Source organism: Phoca vitulina, unplaced genomic scaffold (assembly GCF_004348235.1).
Source record: "Phoca vitulina isolate PV1807 unplaced genomic scaffold, GSC_HSeal_1.0 scaffold54, whole genome shotgun sequence".
NCBI classification, from domain to species: Eukaryota; Metazoa; Chordata; class Mammalia; order Carnivora; family Phocidae; genus Phoca; species Phoca vitulina.
Window position 1 is genome coordinate 8,123,351 of NW_022589757.1, and position 22,298 is coordinate 8,145,648.

The window sequence follows — 22,298 nt, forward strand, 5'->3', positions numbered from 1 at the left end:
CTTTACGAGGTCAGATGACGTCATGAATCCTAAGCAGCCACCTCATTGATGCACAATGTTTCTCGTAAAAGGGAATGAGCGAAAAATTTCACAGGCAAAACGAGTCAAAAATGCATGTCTTGTCAACAATGAGTGCCTTTGTACAGATTTCTCTAGAAGTTTCTGAGAGTGGGAGCACTTCTGTTGATTAAGTTTCTAAAAGTGGACTTGCTGGATCAAAGGGTTGATTATTTCAGTATTTACTAGAGAGACACGAATTACCTTCCAGAAAGGGTTGTGTCAGTTTCCTGCCTCAGGGAAATTCCCATCATTTATGAATGATGATACTTGTTCAGTGATGCATTTTGCAAGGAAGAGTAATAATTCCTTCCAGGGACCTCTGTGTGAGTTCTTGATTCCTTCTGTGAGAATCTCACTTGTGTTCTCTGGGAGAACCCCTTTGTAAGAATGACCTCACCCTCTGCTGCATCTCCACAGCCTTGTTTTTGGCATTTCACGTGTCCTTGTCCTCCCTGTGGCCTGCCCCCAAACGCTCTGTGTCCCAGCCATTCTCTCTCTCTCTCTCTCTCTCTCTCTCCCTGGCTGCTCTGGGCCTGGGTCGCCTTGGCTCCCGCCTGCTTTGTCCTGATTCTGTTCTTCGGCAGGACGTCAGGGCCTTTGGAGGTGAACTCCGAAGTGGCTCCAGGTAACTCCCTGCAACCAAGAGCATTCCTGTCTTTTCCCTTTGCAGGCAGGGGAGTGGATTTGGCTAGCACAGATGGGATTGTGGGCTGGGGAGGGGAAGAAGGCTAGGACGGGGAGGAGGGGGACAGCAAATTTTTCTTTTAGCTGTGTGGGCAGCTTTCCAATTTTATTTTGGTTATTTTTGGTCCAATTATTGGAGCTGGTTTGAAGGCAAGAGCTTTGTGCCCTGGCCTTATGAGGGTAGCGCGGGTCAAAGCTACCACTTGCCTGTGTGGCCTTTGCACCAGGCACACGCGGGCCCACCACATCACCGGAGTCACCTTCTCGCCAGGTGCCTTTCCCCAGGTGAACTCAGCTCTGAGCCAGAATGCCTGGCTTGGTAAGAACGGGGCAGGCTGGGCTCCGGCCCCCACTCACACCCTCGACGGTGTGCCTCTGCGCCCTACCCTGTCCCCTCTCCTAGCTGCGCTCGGAGGGCATCCACGTCAGTGGCCTGTCGTGTGCTCAGGGAGACACAGACAGAGGCCTGGGTGTCTGCAAACCCGGCTTCCTCCCCACTCCTGCTTCTCGCCCCGTGATCTCTCCTGTGTCCTGGAGACAGAAAGAGCCCTACTGGGGGATTTTGCTGTAGCAGGTCTTGCTCCACTTAGAGCACGTTTTGTGTTTAGCTTTGGCTGGTAGCTTTTCATTCTGGGTGCAGTCGGCCTGACCCCTCAGAGCCTGAGAACCTGGTGCAAGGCCTTGTCTCATTGGCTTCACCCTGCTGGTGCTAATACTGTAGGAGTTAATGCTAGTGGTTCTAACAGAGCAGCTCCGAAATCCCAGCTGCCTAACCCAAGAGATTTTTATTTCTGACTCACAAAGCAGTCCAATGACTGTTCAATATGGTGGTTTAGGGACCAGGCTCCTTCTATCCCCCCACTCTGCTGTCTTAACCTGAGGCAGGAGAAGGGGCAAGGGAGGATGCAGAGGGCCTCATTTTGACCCGTAAATGGCCCACATCACCGCTGCTTGCCTTCTGTTGGTAGGAACTGGTCACATGGGGCCTAGACGCAGGATTCCCTGGGAAATATGTCCTTGGCTGGGTGGCTGGTCCTCAAAAACAGCTTTATACCATGGAAGAGGAGCACTGAACTTTGGTGGGCAGTAGGCTCTGTCTGCCACGGGGCTGAGCTGAGGAATGAATTCCACTCCTGTCCCATGGTTACCCTTCTACTCTGTGGGGAGAAGTCCTTATACTTTATTGAGCAACAGGCTTTGCTCAGAGATGACCTTTACTAAGGCTTCAGGTGGGAACGAGAGAGCTTTAACCTTTCTTTGATCAGACTTCCCTCTGTTCCTGCTCTACCTGGTGAGTGCAGACCCCTCCCCAGTCTCTCTTTGCTCTTGAAGCAAAGTCACAGATAAATCTGATGGGAGACATTCAGGACCTCCCTCTCCCATTCCCCCTCCAGGTTTTTTTTTTTTTTTTTTTTTTTTGGTGATTTTGGCTAGAGGATGACCAGGGAGAGAAAGAACTTCTAATAAAGGCAGTTTCTCCTCTTCCTGTGTTTGCTGAGGTGGCTGGGGGTGGGAGGGTAGCTCTGAGAACTCTGGAGAGGCTCAGGGAATAAATAAAGTCTGACAAAGGGCTGTGGGGCTTGACCTGGAAGGGGACAGCCCGCTTTCCTGTGGAGCCTTCCTACCCTCCTTCCCTCAGTGATGCACGCGCTGATTTCAGGGCTCTCTTCTTAAGGATGAGGAGCTAAAAGTGAATCTTACTGTCCCCCAAATGCAACTTAATCGTAGGGAGACATACTCTCAAATACCCAGAGCGGTCTGCGGGTTAGGACGGACCCAGGGAGTGGGTGATACTGGAATGATCTGAAGGACACGTGGGGGACCAAGAACTCTTTCTTTTTACACAAAACCTTTATGTTTTAGAAAAAGGAAGCTGCTGGTCTGCCTTCTGACAGTACTCTTCTCTTCTGCCTGTTTCACATGAAAATTCTCCCCAAATCATGTGGTCCATTACCCGAGAGTCCTGCTGTCGGACTAGAGGGTTCTAGAAATATGGCAGAAGTGGGGCACCATTGGGTGCCAGCCCAGTAGAGAAGGGGGAGACCCGATCTCTTGGCTACCCATCGTCAGCAAATACGTTCTTTTTCTTTCCATGCCCCCTTTCTGAGTGGCTGAGAAGTCCCAGTGCACCAGGTGTGGGCCCTAGTGAATGAAGCTGAGGCAGAGTTTTCTGGTGGCCCAGGTATGTGTATCAGCTTCAGTGTCTTTGTCTGTAAAATGGTAACAGTACCTGCCCCACGGCATTCTGACGAATAAATAACACATGTGAAACGCTTAGCACGGCATCCGGCGCATAACAGGTACTCGACTAACGGATGGTTGTTTCTCCCATTCAGAACATTCCTTAAAGTGTTCCCAGTCCAGGGCTGGCACAAATTAGAAAAAAGTACCTCGACCACAGGCAGACTGAAAGAAGGTTCTTCCTCGTCCAGTCTGCGCAGCCCTGGGCAGGCTCCCAGGGGCCTGTGGCTTGGACCGAGGAGCAGAGCCCTCACCTCAGCCCGCACCCGCCCTGCTTAGACCCCCCCTTCTGTTGGTTCTCAGCAATTTGCCTGGAAGGCCTCCTGGACCGGTCGTCTCATGGAAACCTTAAGAAAAATTTCAAAGTAAATAAGAGATAGAGGGGATGGAAGATGTGACCAGCTTTAAGCACGGGACATCAGGTGTGAGTGGCTCATGGAGATGTCCTGTCATGAGCTGCCCGCAACATCAGCTGCATGGTTTTCTTTGTCCCTTCTTGTTATTGTTGTTGTTGTTATTATTATTGTTGAGGGTGGCTTGTGGGAAGCTGGCCCTGGGGGAGCTGGAGCCTTCCTGCAGGTGCTGTAGGATTTAGGAGAGTTTTATGTTGGCTCCGAAGCCTTGCTCAGTCCACTGCTGAGATGCAGCTACAAGGGCCCTTCGAGCTACTCAGTACATATTTGCAGGGCCCCGTCGGACACCACAGCCTGGGACGAGGCCCCGTTATAACACACTGAACAGACCCCCCGTTCTCAGGGCGCTCACCTTCTAGTGGGGGAGCAGAAAGAAACCAAGTGGTCATCTGGTCTTGTACCTTGATGTACTTGGTAATCTCAACTACTGGACATTTTATTTATTTTTATTTTTTTAAAGATTTTATTTATTTATTTGAGAGAGAGAGCACGATCAAGAGAGCACAAGCAGGGGTAGCAAAAGAAGGAGAGGGAGAAGCAGGCTCCCCACTGAGCAGGGAGCCCGATGTGGGGCTCGATCCCAGGACCCTGGGATCATGACCTGAGCCGAAGGCAGACGCTTAACGACTGAGCCACCCAGGAGCCGCAGAGAGGATTTATTTCTGCTCTGGCTGGCTATTATTTGGGGGGCATATTGCCTTAATCGTGTTTGGGATTGAGGTGATTCAGAGCTGTGTTTCAGTTTTGTGAGGACTGTTTATTCCTTACTCACTTTTACTTCGTGGAGATAACCCTTCAAGGGTGTGTTGGCAGAATAATGCCCCCTTCCCAAGATGTCCACATCCTTTTTTTTTTTTTTAAGTAGCCTCTACCCCCCAGTGTAGGACTTGAACTCACAACCCTGAGATCAAGAGTCGCATGCTCTATACGGTATGACCCAGCAATTGCACTACTGGGTATTTACCCCAAAGATACAAAAGTAGGGATCCGAAAGGCTACGTGCACCCCGATGTTTATAGCAGCAATGTCCACAATAGCCAAACTGTGGAAAGAGCCAAGATGTCCATCAACAGATGAATGGATAAAGAAGATGTATATATATACAATGGAATATTATGCAGCCATCAAAAGGAATAAGATCTTGCCATTTGCAACGACGTGGATGGAACTGGAGGGTATTATGCTGAGCGAAATAAGTCAAACAGAGAAAGACATGTATCATATGACCTCACTGATATGAGGAATTCTTAATCTCAGGAAACAAACTGAGGGTTGCTGGAGTGGGGGGTGGGGTGGGAGGGATGGGGTGACTGGGTGATGGACACTGGGGAGGGTATGTGTTCTGGTAAGCGCTGTGAATTGTGCAAGACTGTTGAATCTCAGATCTGTACCTCTGAAACAAATAATGCAATATATGTTAAGAAAGAAAAAAAGAAGAAGAAGAATGTAGCAGGAGGGGAAGAATGAAGGGGGGGAAATCGGAGGGGGAGAAGAACCATGAGAGACAATGGACTCTGAAAAACAAACTGAGGGTTCTAGAGGGGAGGGGGTTGGGAGGATGGGTTAGCCTGGTGATGGGTATTGAGGAGGGCACGTTCTGCATGGAGCACTGGGTGTTATGCACAAACAATGAATCATGGAACACTATATCTAAAATTAATGATGTAATGTATGGGGATTAACATAACAATAAAAAAATTAAAAAAAAAAAAAAAAGAGTCGCATGCTCTACCAACAGAGCCAGTTGGATGCCCCAACATGCCGACATCCTAATGCTGGGAATCCATGAATATGTTGGGTTCCATGGCAAAGGGGAATGAAGGTTGCAGATGGAGCTAAAGTTGCTAATAGAGAGATTATCTTGGATTCTCTGCGTGGCCCCAGCGGAGTCACAGGGGCCTTACCAGTGGAAAAGGGAGGCAGAAGAGGAGAGCAAAGTGACGCTCAGTGAGAGGGATTTGGCCTGCTGTTGGCTGGTGCTGAAGATAGGGAAAGGGCCACACACCAAGGACTCTGAGCAGCTTCTAGGAGCTGGAAAAAGCAAGGGCACAGAATCTCCCTTAGGGCCTCCAGAGGGAGGGCAGCCCTGCCGGGACCTTGATTTGAACCTAGTGAGACCCGTGTCAGACTTCTAACCTACAGAACTGTAAGATACTAACTTTGTGTTGTTTAAAACCATTACCTTGGTGATAATTAGTTGCAACAGGAGACGAATGCAAGGGGTCCCAGCTGAAGTGTTGCGTGTTTCCCAGAGCATCTTCTCGGGGGGCCCCGACTCCACATTTTGTCTCCATAGTGCTGAGAGCCTGCTGCAAGCTTCGCCTTGTAGCTCAGCCTCCTGCCTAGTGGCCTGTGCTTGCTGCTTGCCAGTCAGCAGCTGCCTGGAGAGCAAGAGGGGTCCAGAGTTCAGAATCACTTCTCTGCACTTCTTTTCTCGCAAGGATCTGATCCCTCAGACGTGGGCTGCTTTGGTAGCCCTGAACTTGGATCTACGGGTCTATGTCTCTTAGGCCACTGGTACTGATCTCAGCATTTGGCCCCACGCTGCTTGCAGATCAGTGGCTATTCCGGCAATAAACAAAGGGTAGCTGTTGTGTTGATGTTATTATTAACTGAGTTTAAGAAACCGGTGAGGGTCCCGGCTCAGTCTCGTGGCCTTGGGTGTGTCATTGAGCTTCTCTGGCTCTCGTTTCTTCCCTGTGTCTAATGAGGTTTTCAGATGAGATGGTCTCATCCACGTCTTGCATCTCTAATTCTGGAGTCTCTGTGTGAGGAGAGCGCTGTGCTAGTTGGTTTGGCAGGGGCCACACAGGGGAATCCTCGCCCAGAAGGTGCTTCCAGGGTCCTTCTCATATGGGTGAAATAAGGTCTATTTATGTAGAAGAAAATTAGAGAACTGAATAGCATATTAGCAAACGACAAGACAGCTCAGGCAGAGAGCAAAGACTTCAATTTGGATCTAATGAAACGGCACAGCCCAGTGTTATGAGCACTTATCTCTAGAAAAATAACCACCTTAACCACCAAAATACTTTCTTGTCAGCACAGTTTGGTTAATTAATCCGTGATGAATCAGAAAAGTTAATTGAATTTGTAGAACTTCAGGAACTAACATCATGATGGATTTAGGATCCCAGTGGAGCTGCAAGCTATCCAACCTTGGTTATTTGCATGAGCTGTGATTTAGACTTGACAATTGAGGGGCTTTTTTTTTTTTGTAAGCAAGGTGGCAGTTAAATGGATGGCAGTTGTGTTCAGATTAAATAGGATGAAATTGGGTGGTATTTTGCAGTCTCTGCAATTCAATTTGTTTTCTGGGAAGGGAGTCAAGAAAAAAGCAAAAAAAGCCCAGGGTTATATAAGCATTAGACCAAAGCTGGAACTCCCCAGGGGGGGATCTGACTTTTAATCGTCTTTGTCTCCCTAGTCCCTACCATGATGCCTTGTGCATAGCTGATGATTAACTAGCTAACTCACAACAGACTAGCCAATGACTGCAAACCAGTTAGCCGAATGAATAAATGATTCTTCCACCCAGCATGCAGTAAATGCTCACTAAACCACCCTGTCTAGGCCTCGTGGAAGGTATGGAGACTAGAATGAAAAGCTCCCCTGCCCTGGGAGAGCTCCCATCCCATTTGGAGTGCAAGCCCCCAACAAGCAATTACATAAAATTTGCTGTAGTAGCAGGTTAGTGTAAAGAGTGGGAAGGGCCGAGAGACCCCAGAGGGAGGGACAGAGTGAAGGGTTAGAGGGAGTTTGGAAGGATTTCACAGGACAGGTGATATTTGAGCTGGGTCTTCAAGTATGAATAGATATTTGCCAGGCAGAAGATTGGGGAAACTACATTCCACAAAGGATGGTGGGGGTGAAGGATGGAGACCTTTTGGATGACATGTGGCTTCTTGTGGGAGGGAACAGGTGACGGGACTAGATAGGTATCTGGGAGTAAGGTTGGGAAAAGTCTAGAATGCCAGTTAAGGGGACCTTGACTTTATTTGGATCTAATGGGGAGTCTTTGAAGGATTTTCAGTATGTGAAGGACATGCTGATACCACGTTTTAGGAAGGAATTCTTTTAAATAGATGGTGGATGGGCAGCCAGAGAGAGGGACTCGCGGCAAGGACTCTTGTGGCTTGGTGGTGGGTAGCAGTCAGCGCGGTGAGAGGCAGCCGGGAAGGAGGCTACAGGGTGGGGATAGGAAGACAAAAGTCCTGCTCAAGTGAGTTACCTTCCTGAGCATCCTTAATTTTCCTTATTTGTAAAATAGAAAAAAATAATTTCTATCTCATGGGCTATTTTGAGGTTTTGATGCGAAATTGCATGCAAAAACTTTAGTATATATTGCCTGGCACCTAATGACCACTTAGTAAATATTGGTTGTTTATTATTTACGTGTGGAGAGATGACAAGAGCCCTCTGCTAAGGAAGCAGCCATAGGGATGGAGAGGAGGGGGGAGAATCAGAGGTAGGCTAGAATGCTGAGTCATGTTGCCTTGCCCTAGAGCTGAGAGGCAGTTTTATGCCGACTCTTGCTGCAGCAGTCTGCTCTTCTGGCCTCATTATAAACCTCAGATGAGGCCCTAGGGTGCTTGGCCTTGGGCTATGCTGGACTCAGGCAGAGCCGGCAAAACTAAGTTAGTTGCTAGCGAGAGAGGCTCTTCTCTGGTTGAAGGCAGAAGCACCTGAACGCCTGCTTTGTTGCTCCTGCCCCTGCCCCTGCAGCAGCCCAGGCACGTTCTGCCCCTGCACCTTGGCGCACGACGACCAGCTCCGTGTGCCCCAGCAGGAGAGCCACGTGGGCCCTCGGAGCAGAGCGGCAGACGGAGTCAACATGATGGAGGCTGGGATGTGGAGAGCAGCTTCGGTGAGCCCCACGTGGATGCCACTCACAGGGAGATGTTGAGGGTGCCATGAAGGACCCCTGCCCACCCTTCCTCTTGGTTTGAAGCCCCACCATTAGGAACCGAATTGTTTGGATTTAAAGGCTCTTTGTCTCCTATTGAATGCAAATACCCCAGGGAAAAGTAATATCAGTAAGGGAAGGGCTAACAACCGTAACAGAAATAAGTAATAATAATGGTAACAAACAATATTTATGGAGAACTATTTAGTGTTATAGGTACCTTTTATTCATTGTCTTATTTAATAGTTCTGACAGTCCTATTAGGTAAATATTTTTTTCTCTGAGTACATGGAAGCTTGGAGAAGTTCAGAAACTTGATTAAAAACACAGCGTACATCTTTGAAAGCACCATGACAGAGAGAGTGAGAACAGGCATGGGAGGGACAGAGAGGTAGGTGCCGGGTGTGGGGTTTTGCTGATGTCCCTGAAGGAGAGAGCTAGGAAGGAAGCAAAGGGTAGAGGAGAAGCTAAATTTTGGCCAGAACTGGCCCTGTTTACCTCATAATCACTGAATTCGTAGACTTGCTTTTTGTTCCTGGTTCTGTCAGCTCTTATCTTCATTTGGTGACTCAGATAATCATGGCATTCCTAAGACAGGTTGGGTTAGAGTTAAGGACTCCAGATAGAACTGCCTATGAGGTTCAGTTTTATCCAAGTTTATCCAGCTGTGGGCAGACAGGGCCACGGAGACCCCTCATGGCCAGGACTGGAGACTAACAGTCTTTGTGTTCCCCATGAGAGGCACAGAGGATGACAAACAGTAGGCACTCAGTAGATGCTCCCTGAAGGAATGCTCCCTAAGGTGTCCCCCCTGGAACTCAGGCTTGCTCTCCTTAGAGCCCTACCGACCCCTCTGGCTGTTCTTCCTGGTTCCAGGAATAAAGGAATTACAGACCTCTCTGCTTATGAATTCAGGGGGGACCAGAGGAAGACTGAATACCATTGAGCTTCATTGTTTATTAATGATTGCTTACCCAGCTCACCTGGACCATTTAAAATTTTAATCCTAAATTCTAAGTTTCCAATCAGGAAGTGGACAGGGAGGATGTAGGTGGAGAAGGAGCCTGGTGGGCTCTTCAGGGTCCTGGTGACACATGTCCTAGACACAAGGTGGGAATGGCTTGATGGTCTCTCAGGGACGTGTCATGCAATGAATGAGTAGTCGGTAACATAACATAATTAAAAAAAAAAAAAAAAGAAGGTAACACTGGCAGCTCCAACATGGAATAGGAGAAAGCACTGGAAGTGAGCAGATCCCAGTTTCGCCACTAGCTCTATGACCTTGGACATCATGTTCCTTCTTTGGGCCTCCATTTGCTCATCTGAAAGATTGGGACATTGGATTAGATGAGGGTTTTCAAGCTGCATTGAGAAATATGAGGAGTTCTGAGGTCCTCTGGGGCGGGTCTTCTTTGATCTGTTTAAAATATTGTGTTGTATCTACGGTATAAACTGACCGAAGAGCCCGAGTGCCTAACATTTGGAGGGGCCCATTCCACATGAGTCTACGTCCTTGTAAAAGCTCTTTGAAAGAGAAACTATCCCTAACTGGATACCAAAAGTTTGAGCTATAGATCACTAGACAAGAGAGTACCATTGGAAGGACACCACAAAGGTGAGGTATCCCCAGACTTTTCCTACTATCACTTTTCAAGATGTACTACTGCCTTTAGTTAAGACTTGGGGCTCCAGGGAGCTCCCAGTGAAATGCAAATATTTATGTGGCTATTCTCCCAGAATTATTAGTCCCCTGGATAACCTCTATAGCTCAAATTCATAGACCTTTTTAATCTAAAACCTTCACTCATCCATACCACCACTTCTAGCATTATCTTTCCCCTTGTAAAATTTCCATATGAAAGCCTGAATGCTGACATTTAAAATACTCTTATTTATTTGTCCCTGTCTCCATGTCTTCAGGGCAAATTTTGGAAGAGGTTTTGTTTTCAGGAGTATCAGAGAAGGAGAAGAGGTATTATGGCTAAGACAGCCCAGCCTCCTTTGCAATGTTAGTCAGGCTGACCTGGAGGGGAGGTCAAGCTTAAGTAAACTAGAACTTTTTTAGTCCTTACTCCAGCATGCCCAGCTAGTTAGGTATGCTTTGAGGACTTCAAAAGCTGGAGAATGTTTGGTATGAGGCATGGGGTGAGAAAGAAGTTGCTTCTAGTAAGTAAATTATATGATGCGGGATGACTGCCTGCTTCCATTCCAATTTCCAGGGACCTGAATTCATACAACTTGCATGTTTCAGGTAAAGCCTGGAGTAGCCACTGTGGGCAGAGAAATACTTGGCTGAGTTTCCAAGTTTGACATTAGATTGCTGGCTTTGCTGGAATTAGGCTTCTAAGGGGAATGAAAATAAGTTTAAGTTTGGATATATTATGAACAACACATGGTTCCAGTTTTTAAAAAATTTTTTATTGTTATGTTAATCACCATACATTACATCATTAGTTTTTGATGTAGTGTTCCATGATTCATTGTTTGTGCATAACACCCAGTGCTCCATGCAGAACGTGCCCTCTTTAATACCCATCACCAGGCTAACCCATCCTCCCACCCCCCTCCCCTCTAGAACCCTCAGTTTGTTTTTCAGAGTCCATCGTCTCTCATGGTTTGTCTCCCCCTCCGATTTCCCCCCCTTCATTCTTCCCCTCCTGCTATCTTCTTCTTCTTCTTCTTCTTCTTCTTCTTAACATATATTGCATTATTTGTTTCAGAGGTACAGATCTGTGATTCAACAGTCTTGCACAATTCACAGCGCTCACACATGGTTCCAGTTTTAAGTGCGAGGCCTATTATTTGGTGCCATGCTCTTGCAAAGATGCTTTGAATTAAGACAAATATTTAAGGAAAACTATAGATAAGTTTGGGGGACATGTTGGAATTTTTGTAGGTTTTCACCTTCAGGTTTCTTAAGAGGTAGTATTTTGAAGTGAAATATATTCACATTGTTAAAGACCGGGAGAAAATTGACCGAGTACAGTGGTTTTGTCACCATATATAAATCACAGGTGAATTTTTTTGTATTCTTTATTTTCTAAGCTTTATATCATATGGGTATATTGTCTTATAACAAAAAAATATTGAAAACCTGTTCACTGGAAAATAATGAGCCTGAAAATGCCAGTGGTTGCATTTGCAATCTACTCCAGCTCTTGTATCTGTTACATTCTGGCTTCTGTTCTCCCTTCTGTACTGAAATGGAGTCACCCATACTCTGCAAAACAAAGAGCACTTTTTAGTCTCTGCAATCTTTGACTGTGTGGACCATTTTCTTCCTGAAATTCTCTTTCCCTTTGACTTCCAAGGTAATCAGTATTTCCTGGGCTTCCTAGCCTTATCTTTTTCATGGAAGCCTCTTCACTCACCCACCTAAACTTCAGTGTTTCTCTCCTTGCTCCATACCTACATAGTGAGCGACCTCACTGAGAGCCAGCTTCAGCTTCCACGGATGAGTACTGATTCTCTCCAGCTAGACTTCCCTCTGATGTTCTAGTCCCACCAAGCTCTCTGTGGGGCAGCTCCACTAGCTGTACACAGGCATTGGAAGTTCGTTAGTTTAAATCCCTGGCCAGACATGCACCTTCTCTGGTGTTTCTTATCCTCTTACATGGTACAGCATGTAATTGTCCTTAGTTATCCTCTTCCAGGCTGGCTCCTTCACTAACTAGTACTTCCTCCCTTTCCTGGGGGACCAGTCACAACCTCCTGGAACCTCCATCTCTCTAAACTCTCCTGGACCCACCACCACATCTCCATCCTCACTAATGGCCTTGAATTAGTTCTGTACTGCTTCTGGCTGGGTTACTATAAACATTCTTCCTGCCTTCACCCTCCAGTACATCTTCATTCTGCTGATTGAGTCATGTTTCTTAAAGTCAGTTTCCAAATTGATTATGTCACTCTGCACAAAAACCCTCTAGTGGATTTTTCAGGATGTGCTCCTTAGTAAAGCCTTTCAAGGTCTGGCTTTTGCTTATCTCTGCAGCCTCATATCTCTTCACTTGGCCATATATATGCTTTGCTCCAATAATACTACCCAGCCAAGACCCCAGCTTCCAGTGATTTTTTTTTTTTTTTTGCCTCTTTTTGTCCTAACTTACTGTCCTGTCTTTGAATTTTCTCAAATCTTCTTGAGGCCACCATGTTTAAAATCCTAAATTTTTAAAATAGCAAATTTATGCCATTTATATTTAATAAAACTTTCATTTCTTCAGGAAAATGCCCATATAAATTAATCACATAAGTGAATGAGAACACACAAAAAAGAATGAATGGGAAAATATGTTTATGTTATAAAAACATGATTTATTCTCAACTTTCTGACCACAATTATAGAGTAAGGCAAAGTGCATAGCTCCAAAGAAAGTAAAGGATTTTAATCATAAATTTTAATATTGAAAAAACAAGTAATTTGAGAATATTTTGCTCTTTATAAAATCACCAGTAACCATCCTCATGCTTTTAATGGACTGGATGATGATGTATCTAATTAGTCAGCACAAGAGTGTAGCAGAAGTAATGTCCAAGTTGTGGGTCAGATATGAGTAATTAAGGAAGACATCAGCAGGATGATTTCCTTGTGGCCTGGCCTAATTTTCTCCAGATATATGTTCATATGCAAGGCTTGATTAAGAATTAGTCTTGTGCTCTCTCTCTCACTCACTCTCTCTCAAATAAATAAATAAAATCTTAAAAAAAAAGAATTAGACTTAATTTTTAATTAATCAGAATTTTTTTCTTAAGCTCAATCATTGAAGACAAGCAAATTGTTTAAATATTCCAATATTGTTTCATGTATTGTTATTAGAATTAATATAATGACCTGTTCCTAGAAAAATAACAAATAGTTATCATCCTGCTCTCATAATTGAAGGGATGGGTGGATTTGAAAAATCTAAAAGGTCTCCGACTTTGTAAATAATTTTGGCACATTACATAGTACTTTTGAGGGGTTAAACTGTGAGAATTAATTTTGGCCAAAACAAAATTAAAATGAACATTCCATTGTCATTGTTGATCTTGTAAGTGGGGAGAAGAGACTTATTAAAGATTCAACACAGTTTTCTCCTCCTGGTCATTTAGTGGTAAAGCTCACTGAGATTCATTGAAGAAAGTCTATCCCATGCTGAAATAAAAGTGTTGAGTGAATCTGTGGAATGTGTGGATGTTTTTAGTGCTGATATCCAGGTACTATTCTAGGACTATTGATAGGATTATTTTTATTATTGTGTATTGTTAGGCAAATTCTTAACTTCTTTGAGCCTCAGTTTCTTCATCTGTAAAAGCAAAAGAACACTAGCAATCATACTGCCATCATGGGCCCCCTGGAGGTGGGGATGGGTTTATATATGGAAAGCACCTGGTACAGTGCCTGGCACATGGAGGTCCTCACTCAGTCCAGCCCCCACTAACGCAGATGTGCAGACATGTGCACAAAACACACGGGTTCAGACACAGAAAGAACAATATGGCTTCTATATAGACAGGAAAATTGTCCATAGAGACAAATCATAGAGAAAGGAAGCCATACTGAAGAAAAAGAACTGCTCTGGCAAGCAGGTGGAATAGTTCATAGAAACCACTTTAAAGCAAGACTCATCATTTTTGGTGATCATTAGTATGTTTCATTTTATATGCTCATTAGTTGCTGGCCAGTAAGGACATCCTATAAGAGTTTGGATTAAAATGTATAATTGTGGGGCCCCTGGGTGGCTCAGTTGTTAAGCGTCTGCCTTCGGTTCAGGTCATGATCCTAGGGTCCTGGGATAGAGCCCCGCATCGGGCTCCCTGCTCCGCGGGAAGCCTCCTTCTCCCTCTCCCACTCCCCCTGCTTGTGTTCCCTCTCTCGCTATTTCTGTCTCTGTCAAATAAATAAATAAAAATCTTTAAAAAATATAAAATGTATAATTGTGTTTCTTCTAATTACTCATTCCCACCTAGCCTGGCACTATTTGCGGGGAGAGCTGGTAAGAATACTTTGCGACCTTGTTTCTCAGAATGATAACCATAGGGCTATAATTTAAAGTATTTTTACTGCATGGTGGATGATGCAACGTTATTTCTTTTTGAAGAGGAAAGGGGGTGGGTCGGGAGCAGACTGAGGCTAAGGGGATCAGGGCAGAGAAAGAGTGAAGATAAAATTAGTACAAATATCTGGCACCATTTTCTAAACTAAGCTACAACATTTAGACTTTCTCAGATATTCAGATTTCCTTTGAAATCCTAGGTTGCTTTCCTATTATTGTAGAAGGAAGGTTCCTGAGGTTCCCCAGGGCAGGCTGTGCTAGAATTAGCTGACAAGGTGGATCAATGTTTGCCAGCTTGAGGTTTCTCAGGGACAGCTCTGGGCACTGGTGGGGGCCCAGAACCAAATTAGGGTGCAGGCAGGGCCTGAGGCCGATCACACCGAGAGCACCCTCAGATGCTGTTTTCCAGAGCACATTTGGGCTGGAGAGAGAGTGGCATCTGAGCACTGATGTGCAAATCCCAGCTCTGATTAGGTAAGTCGTGTCGTGCTAGTCACTTCACCTTTCTGTTTGTCATTTTCTATATCTGAAATGATGATGAGCCCTTGCTTAGCAGACAACATTGTTTTGAAACTTAAATGATAGAATTTACACCAAGATACTTGGAAAATTAGGGAGCACAGTACAAAATGCAAAACACTTCAGGCTAAAATTGACATTCTGGGCTGCTTGAAGGAGAAAGCAGGGTCGGAAATCTGACTGAAAGGAGAGGGATAGATGCAGGGGTGTGGCAAGCAGACAGGTGACACCAGGTGTGGCTTAGAACTCAGACGTGGGGTTGCATCCTGATGCTGCCTGATGCTGCGTGCATGACATGACATGCTATGTATGTAAGTACGTACGTATATATGTATTTATTTATATTTAATCTCTCTTAGTCTCAGTTTCCTCAACTGTAAAATGGGAATTATAAAATATCACCTGGGTGGTTATGAAGATGAAACTAACAAAAAATAGACGCAATGGGCATGCCATGTTGTCATTCTTTAGACAACGTTGGTGACAGATAAACGGGCCTGGCAGCTCTTCTGGCTTTGTGCTGGAACAAGGTCTTTCCTGAGTTCTTCACACCCTAAACGGTGGGGGGAGAATGGGGAAAACACAGACACTGATGGTTTCCCGATTTGTCATATTGTAGGTGTTGTCTTGTCGGCAGAAGTCCCAAGGATGTTAGCCCCTTCAGAAGGGGGTTTGACTATACTGATTGACTATATTTTTCCAGGGTGGCCTTATCAGTGAGGTGGTCCAAAAATATTGCTCTTCATTTATTCATCCATTTGTTCAGTCAACAAACTTTTACTGAGCACCTACTATGTGCAGGATGATGAGTTAGGCCAGGAGATAAGGATACAGTGGTGAGTAGGACAAATAAGGTTCCTACCCAAAAGTAGCATATGCTCTAGTGGGTAAGACAAAAACAATTATGTATGTATTTGGTTTTTTTAAATTTATTTTTTAATTTTTTAAACAATTTTCTTTATTTGAGAGAGAGAGAGCACACACGCAAGAGAGAGCACGAGCTGTGGGGGAGGGGCAGAGGGAGAAGCAGACTCCCCGCTGAGCAGGGACTCCGACCCGGGGCTCCATCCCAGGACCCTGCGATCATGACCCGAGCCGAAGGCAGATGCTTAACCAACTGAGCCGCCCAGGTGCCCCAGCAATTACGTCTTTAGTGTATTGTATGTGGTGACAAGTGTTGGGAGGAAAAAGAAAGTATTAGAAGGTGACAGCAATGTTTTTGGAGGACTCAGGGTAGAGGCCACTGTCCCCTGCCCTGACCCTTCGAGTTGCTCCTGACTGCCCTCGTGGCTGTATTTCATCAACCAGGGAACTGTTTGGAGACATAAAATGAGAGCGTGACCACGTATCCATTCCGTCTTTAAGGGGGTACAGTGAGGTCGGGCAGTTATGATCCTGGGATAACCAGAATAAGGCAGAGGTGACAATCTCCTCCTGCCTGTACCCCTGACTCCTGTTCTGGCTCATTGCCGTGTGTGTGTGTGTGTGTGTGTGTGTGTGTGTGTGTGTGTGAATGGGGCCGGGGAGGGATACAGAGACGACGGTTAGGCATACATAGGTCTGGCTCAGACACTTGAAGTGCAGACCTCGTTTGGCAGGACTCTCTGTGAGTCGGGTATATTATCTTTTTTTTTTTTTTTTTAAAGATTTTATTTATTTATTTGTCAGAGAGAGACAGCGAGAGAGGGAACACAAGCAGGGGGAGTGGGAGAGGGAGAAGCAGGCTTCCCGCGGAGCAGGGAGCCCGATGCGGGGGCTCGATCCCAGGACCCTGGGATCATGACCTGAGCCAAAGGCAGACGCTTAATGACTGAGCCACCCAGGCGCCCCTCGGGTATATTATCTTTACAGCTCACAGTTTCATGGGACATTTGTGCAGATGAAATTGATCAGCAGCAGGAGGAAGATAGCTGTTGCCTAGGCAACCAGCTGATGACTCATCCTGGCATTGAAACAGCAAAAGCTATGAGACTGCAGTAATTTTCCAGATGCTTAACCTGTCCTTCTCCTTCTCTGTCTTTCTTTGTTTTCCTCTCTTCATCCTTCATTTCTTTCTGTACACCCACATCCCTGGGCCTTCCCCAAAGTTGATATTGCACAGGCTGTCTGCGGGGGGTGGGGACGGGGGTCTTGAGCTCCCTGGAGCAGTGATGCAGACCTCATCCCACCAGTAATACGTGGCTTCCCCTGCTGCTGCTCCTTATCTCTCACAACAGGAAATGGCCAGACTGCAACTGTCAATGCCGCAGAGCCTCCAAGATGCTGCTTGTTGTCCTTGATCAGAGAAACTTCAAGTGAGCCCAGCACACTTTCTTTTAATCTAAGCCAAACTGAGCACATCCATTTATCTCAGAGACTGGCAGTGTTCCTTCGAGGAGAAGCAGTTATCCTCTGGGCGTCGCAAGCAAGTTTGTGAAAATGATGTTTACAGGTGACAAGGGTCACCCCCGGCAGCTCTCCGTATGCTGGGTTTTCCCATCCTCTTATCTTGCTTGTTCCACTCATAATCTGATGTCTGATGATCCAGGCCTTTCTTAATTACCCATCACAATCCTCTCTAAAATGCAAAGCATGGAAGCTTAAGCCCTTCCCCTTCCAAGAGCATTTTCATTTCAATAAGGTTTTCGGAAGCAAAATAGTTTAAGACTCGGGGAAAACATCATTAGCCTTTCGGATATAGACATGGCCAGTGGGGTTGCGTCGTGGGCTGTGTCTGTAAGAGGGTCCTTCTCTGCGTGTGGTATGTGCAGCATCCGTGTTGCTGCTGATGCTGACATAAAACATTTGTATGTTGGATATAAGTTGGTGCCTCAGTTTTGCTGCTTCTCCCACCCCCATCCATACATATGCACTCTATCCACACACACACACACACACACACACACACCACTTTGAGCAGCAGCAGCTGATGGGGAGGCAACAACAGATACCCACTGATGAAGATCGTCTGCTCACTTTCACTTATTGGATGTATGTCAAGTATCCACTGTGTGCAGAACATGGTAGTGGTGGGATCGGGAAGGTGTCCACATTCCCTCAAAATAGCTTACAATCAGAAGGGAATAAAGTCAGGTAGACACATGCTTAGAGTTTACCCTCTGGGTTCCTTTACTGCTCTGTGACTTTTTAACTAATGCAGTTGGCTCAGGTCTGTGGGATCTTTCTCCTTGGTGGTCCCTCCGTGCCACCACACTGTCACACCACCTTGAGGTGACCAGCTTGCAAAGCCACCAGGGGCATAGACAGACGCTCATTCTCCTCATTCTGCATTGAAGAAAGCTGTCCTCTGGTCTCAGGCACACGTTGGGCCCATCTGCCTCAGACACCCTCATGGTTTGAGGAAATTGCACTAACTCTGGGAATGCGTAAATACAGTGAGGTATGAGACTTTTGAGATGGATGAAACCTGAGAGGTGTGCGCTCGGCCATCCATCCAGGGCAGGCTCTGCTGCTAAAGTGTCCCCGATGGCAGTCATCCCACCAGGCTTGAATGTGAGGGGATGGAGGCCACTTTTCTCACAAGGCAGCCTATTACATTTTTGAACGGATTGTATTGTTCACTTACTCATTCATTTATTGAGCAGTTCTTTTATTCAATAAAGATTAATTGAATGTCCATTGTATGTTCGACCCTGGAGATGCAATGGTGAGCAAAGCAGTCCTACCAGCATGGGGCTTATAGTCTCTGGGTTGGCAGGATTCATGGTACAAGCTAACCACACCGTGATTGCCAACAGGGAAGACGGCAATGGGAAGAAGTTCAGGGAGCTCTGGGGCCATAAGCTGGGGGCCTCTGGGCTGGTGCAGTTGGGAGTGTGGGGCCAGGGAGTGGGGGGTCTTCCTCGGGAAAGTGAGGCGGGGCCAAAGAGTCCTGTTAGCTGGGTAGGATGTAGTGGTGGCCAGGGGAAGAGGGACTGGCTGTGCAGGAAAGCACCCGGAGGTGTGAGGACCACAGCTGGTTTGAGAAAAGGAAAGGCGGCCAGTGTGTCTTGAGAATGGAGTGAGGGAGAGAGGGGTGCAAGAAGTGGCTGGTGGGGCTGCCAGCAGGTGGAACGCAGGGCTTCCAGGACATTGTAGCCAGAGGTGCCAGTTAACCTGCAGCTCAGGTGAGGAGCAGTGATGGTCCCCTCCCTCCCTCTCCACTTCTTCCTTCTCCCCTTCCTCTGCCTCTCCTTCCGGCCCCACGTCCCCTGCCCTCCTTCTCTTTTTCCTTTTGTGTGTGTGTGTGGGGGGGGCGGGGATTGTTATCTAATTTGGTCTTTCTCAGAAGCTCCATCTGCTGAGGAGCAAGAATTTCAGTTTCAAAACTTACTGTGAAATAAAAATATAAATAGTCCTTTTTTTGAGTAAACATGCTTAGATTTGGCTACCCTTACCTGCAACTTTTCAGGCTGGCTCCTAAGAGTATTGGGGTGGACTTTGGTTTACTTGGTACTTGTAGCAGAAGTGACAAAGGGGCCTTGGAGCCCTAAAGCGACCTGGACTGTCCTCTGCCTCTTTTGGTCTCTGCAGCAGTGACCCTTGTCTCTCTGGCCGCCGTGTGGTCTGCTGATGTTGGTGGCTGTGGTGGGCTGCCTATGCACCTTGTAGCTGGGCCTCTCTCCTTCCCTCCCCTTCCTCTCCAACCCTCCCTGTAATTGGTTAGAGCCCAACAATTGTCCCCTGGATGATTCAGCCCGACCCCAGCTCTTGCTGTGTTTCTGTTTTGTTCCCCCATATGGCTTTTGCAAGGGGAACCCTCTCTGTGCTGTGGAGAACCCTGTGATGTGGACAGCCAGTCTTGATTCTGAATTAAGCCAAAAGAGAGGATAAAGGAATTCAGAAAGTTCTCCCTTGCACGGCTATTTGTTTGCTGCAAAACCCCATTTTGAAATTAAATATGTGGGTATCAACTCCCTTTCCCTTTTTTGGCATTCCTCCTTTTCAGTCCTAATTTCTCCCTAGTAGATAGATGCTTTGCCATCTAGGGATACTTTAACTTCTTTGGGAAGGCAAAAGATAAAAGTGTGTGGGTGTGTGTATATGTTTCAAAATAGGATTCTTGTTACTACACTATTTTAAGGATTTTGGGTTCTTTTTCCTAAGATCATTAAGGAATCACTGATGCAGTTTTAGCAAAAGAGTGATAGTCAGATTTGCATTTTCATAGAGGTCTTGGTGATTGCTATAGAAATGGATGGGACAGCAAAGTCCATGTAGGCAGATGGGTCAGCAGGTACTGGGTAGTGGCTAAGAAGATAAATAGAGACAGACTTGAGAAATGTTTTAGGAGCTTGGGCATCAGGTTAGGAAGATGAACCAGATATAGGCTTGAGGAATAGTAGGTATGAAGAAAGAACCTCAATTTCTGCATTATGTGACTAGAGAGACTTGGGGACAATTTACTGAAAAGGAGAATACATAATAGGATACCCAGATTTAGAGAGTGGGGAAGATGTTAAGTGCCTTTGAGAAATACAAATGGGGGTGACAAGTAAGTGGGCATTGAGTATGGAGCTCAAGAAAGAGTTCCTCCAGTGTGAGTGAATACTGATGCCCAGGAGGGGGTAGCGGGGAGGAGAGAAGGGGACCTAGGGAAAGGCAGGGAAGTAAAGGAGAGAGGTGTGGTAGTAGATGAAGGGATTTCATTGTCATGGAAGAGACAGGGTTCTCCTGAGAGGAGTGGGTAAGGGGGATTGGTTGGGCAGGAGCCCTCAGGGGTGGTAAAAGTGTTGCTGCAGAAACAGGAGATGGAGGGGCTGGGGAAAATGGGGTGAGTCTGGTATTTTGGTTTGTCATCCCCACCCATAACTTTTTGTGCCTTTTTCCCTCTGGTCTGTTTTTAGCTCTGACTCCTTCTCCACTCTGCAGACACCCAACATCTACTGACTTGGCCATTGACTTGTCCCATTTTCTCTGCCTCCCCCCCCCGACTCCCCACCAAATTACTGTCCTGAATTTGAGAAAGTAACCCATCCTAGTGAGTTAACAATTTAATGGATTACTGCTTAGAGGTAAGCCACTTGTTACTTGAACAAAACTTTAAAAACAAAACAAAACAACAAAAAAAAACCTTTATCTTAATTCTCTGTAGCAAATTGGTGCCTTCCTTTTGTATCCCCTTTTTCCTTCTCCCTAAACCAGGCATGCTAAGGTTTCTTTTCAGTTGCCCTTTTGCTAAAGATTAAGAGACTCTGGGAGGGAGAATGAGGTCATGCGCATGGCAAGGCTTCAGGGATCTGGGTAAGGTCCGGTAAGACCAGCTAAGACCATTGTCAGTGTTGCTAGCATTAGAGAGAGGAGGAGTTAATTGTATGAAAAGAATAAATATTTGAAAAGCATAGTAATTTCAAAGCATCTAAAGCAATTACTTCATTTTGGTCTGGGAGGAAACATTAAAATGAAAAAGTGCAAATTAAAAAATGCAAATGGCTAACGCTAATAATGATGATCTTTATTGTAAGAAAACACTAAAAACAATATATGACTATCTTCCATAACCATGGAGAATATAAAGAGAAGGTAAGACAATCATTTAATTTGAATCTTGGAAAGAGGGGAGGGAAATATGGCATTTGTCAAATTTTTCTAATGGAACAGGATTGATATTTGAAGAGATAATGGCTGAACATTTTGTCAAAACTGATGAAAGATTTTAATCCATCACTTCAAGAAACCCAATACATTCTGAACAGAATATATAAAAAGAAATCCATGCATGGCATATTATAGTAAGAAAGACCAAGGAAATACCTTGGATTACCTTGAAAAAAGCAACAGGCCAACAGTTGCCTTCCTACTTGCAACAGTTGGGGCCCAAATACAGAGGACTGATATGTCCGAAATGCTGAGAGAATAAAAGTACGAACAAAAACAGGGAGAATAAAGACATTTCCAGACAAAATGAGACAGAGAATTTGTCACCAGCACATCAGCAGTAAAGGAAATACTAAAGAGTAAACTTCAGGCAAAAAAGAAGTGATGCCAGATGAAAGGTTGGAAATGCAGGAAAAATTCAAGATGAATAAAAATGTTAATATGTGGGTAAATGGAGATGAATATTGCTATACATGAATATTATATAAAGAAATCATCATCATCATCGTCATGCCTTTTGGAATTTAAAAATAAATACAAAATTAAATGCAGGACAGCAGGAGTATGCAGGTGGGTATTAGATAAGGGTTAGAGAATGGTGTTAAAAATGTTTAAGTTCTTTGCATTGTCAAGATGATGGGAAGAATATTAATTTAACATTAATTAATTAAACTTTGATAAGCCTACATGCATCTGATAATTTCAAGGGTAACACTGAGAGAATTCAAAAACAGTGTATAGCTTACAAACCACTTGGATGGGAGAAAACAGAATAATTAAAATATAATCAATTCAAATGCAGCAGGAAATAAGGGAAAAAATGTAGAATAGGCAGAACAAATAAGGAGCATATAATGACAGATAAGT

General features: G+C 45.4%; 1 long non-coding RNA gene across 2 annotated transcripts in view; it reads left to right on the forward strand.

The window, feature by feature from the left end:
• The first annotated feature begins 14,573 nt into the window (after positions 1-14,573).
• LOC116622701 overlaps positions 14,574-22,298 on the forward strand; it is a 38,370-nt gene continuing 30,645 nt past the window's right edge. The window contains exon 1 of one of the 2 annotated variants that reach the window (XR_004297611.1): positions 14,574-14,810. This is a non-coding gene — a long non-coding RNA (uncharacterized LOC116622701). Of the gene's footprint in view, positions 14,811-18,865; positions 18,962-22,298 lie in introns of those variants that run through there. The other variant, XR_004297612.1, reaches the window with a different exon arrangement.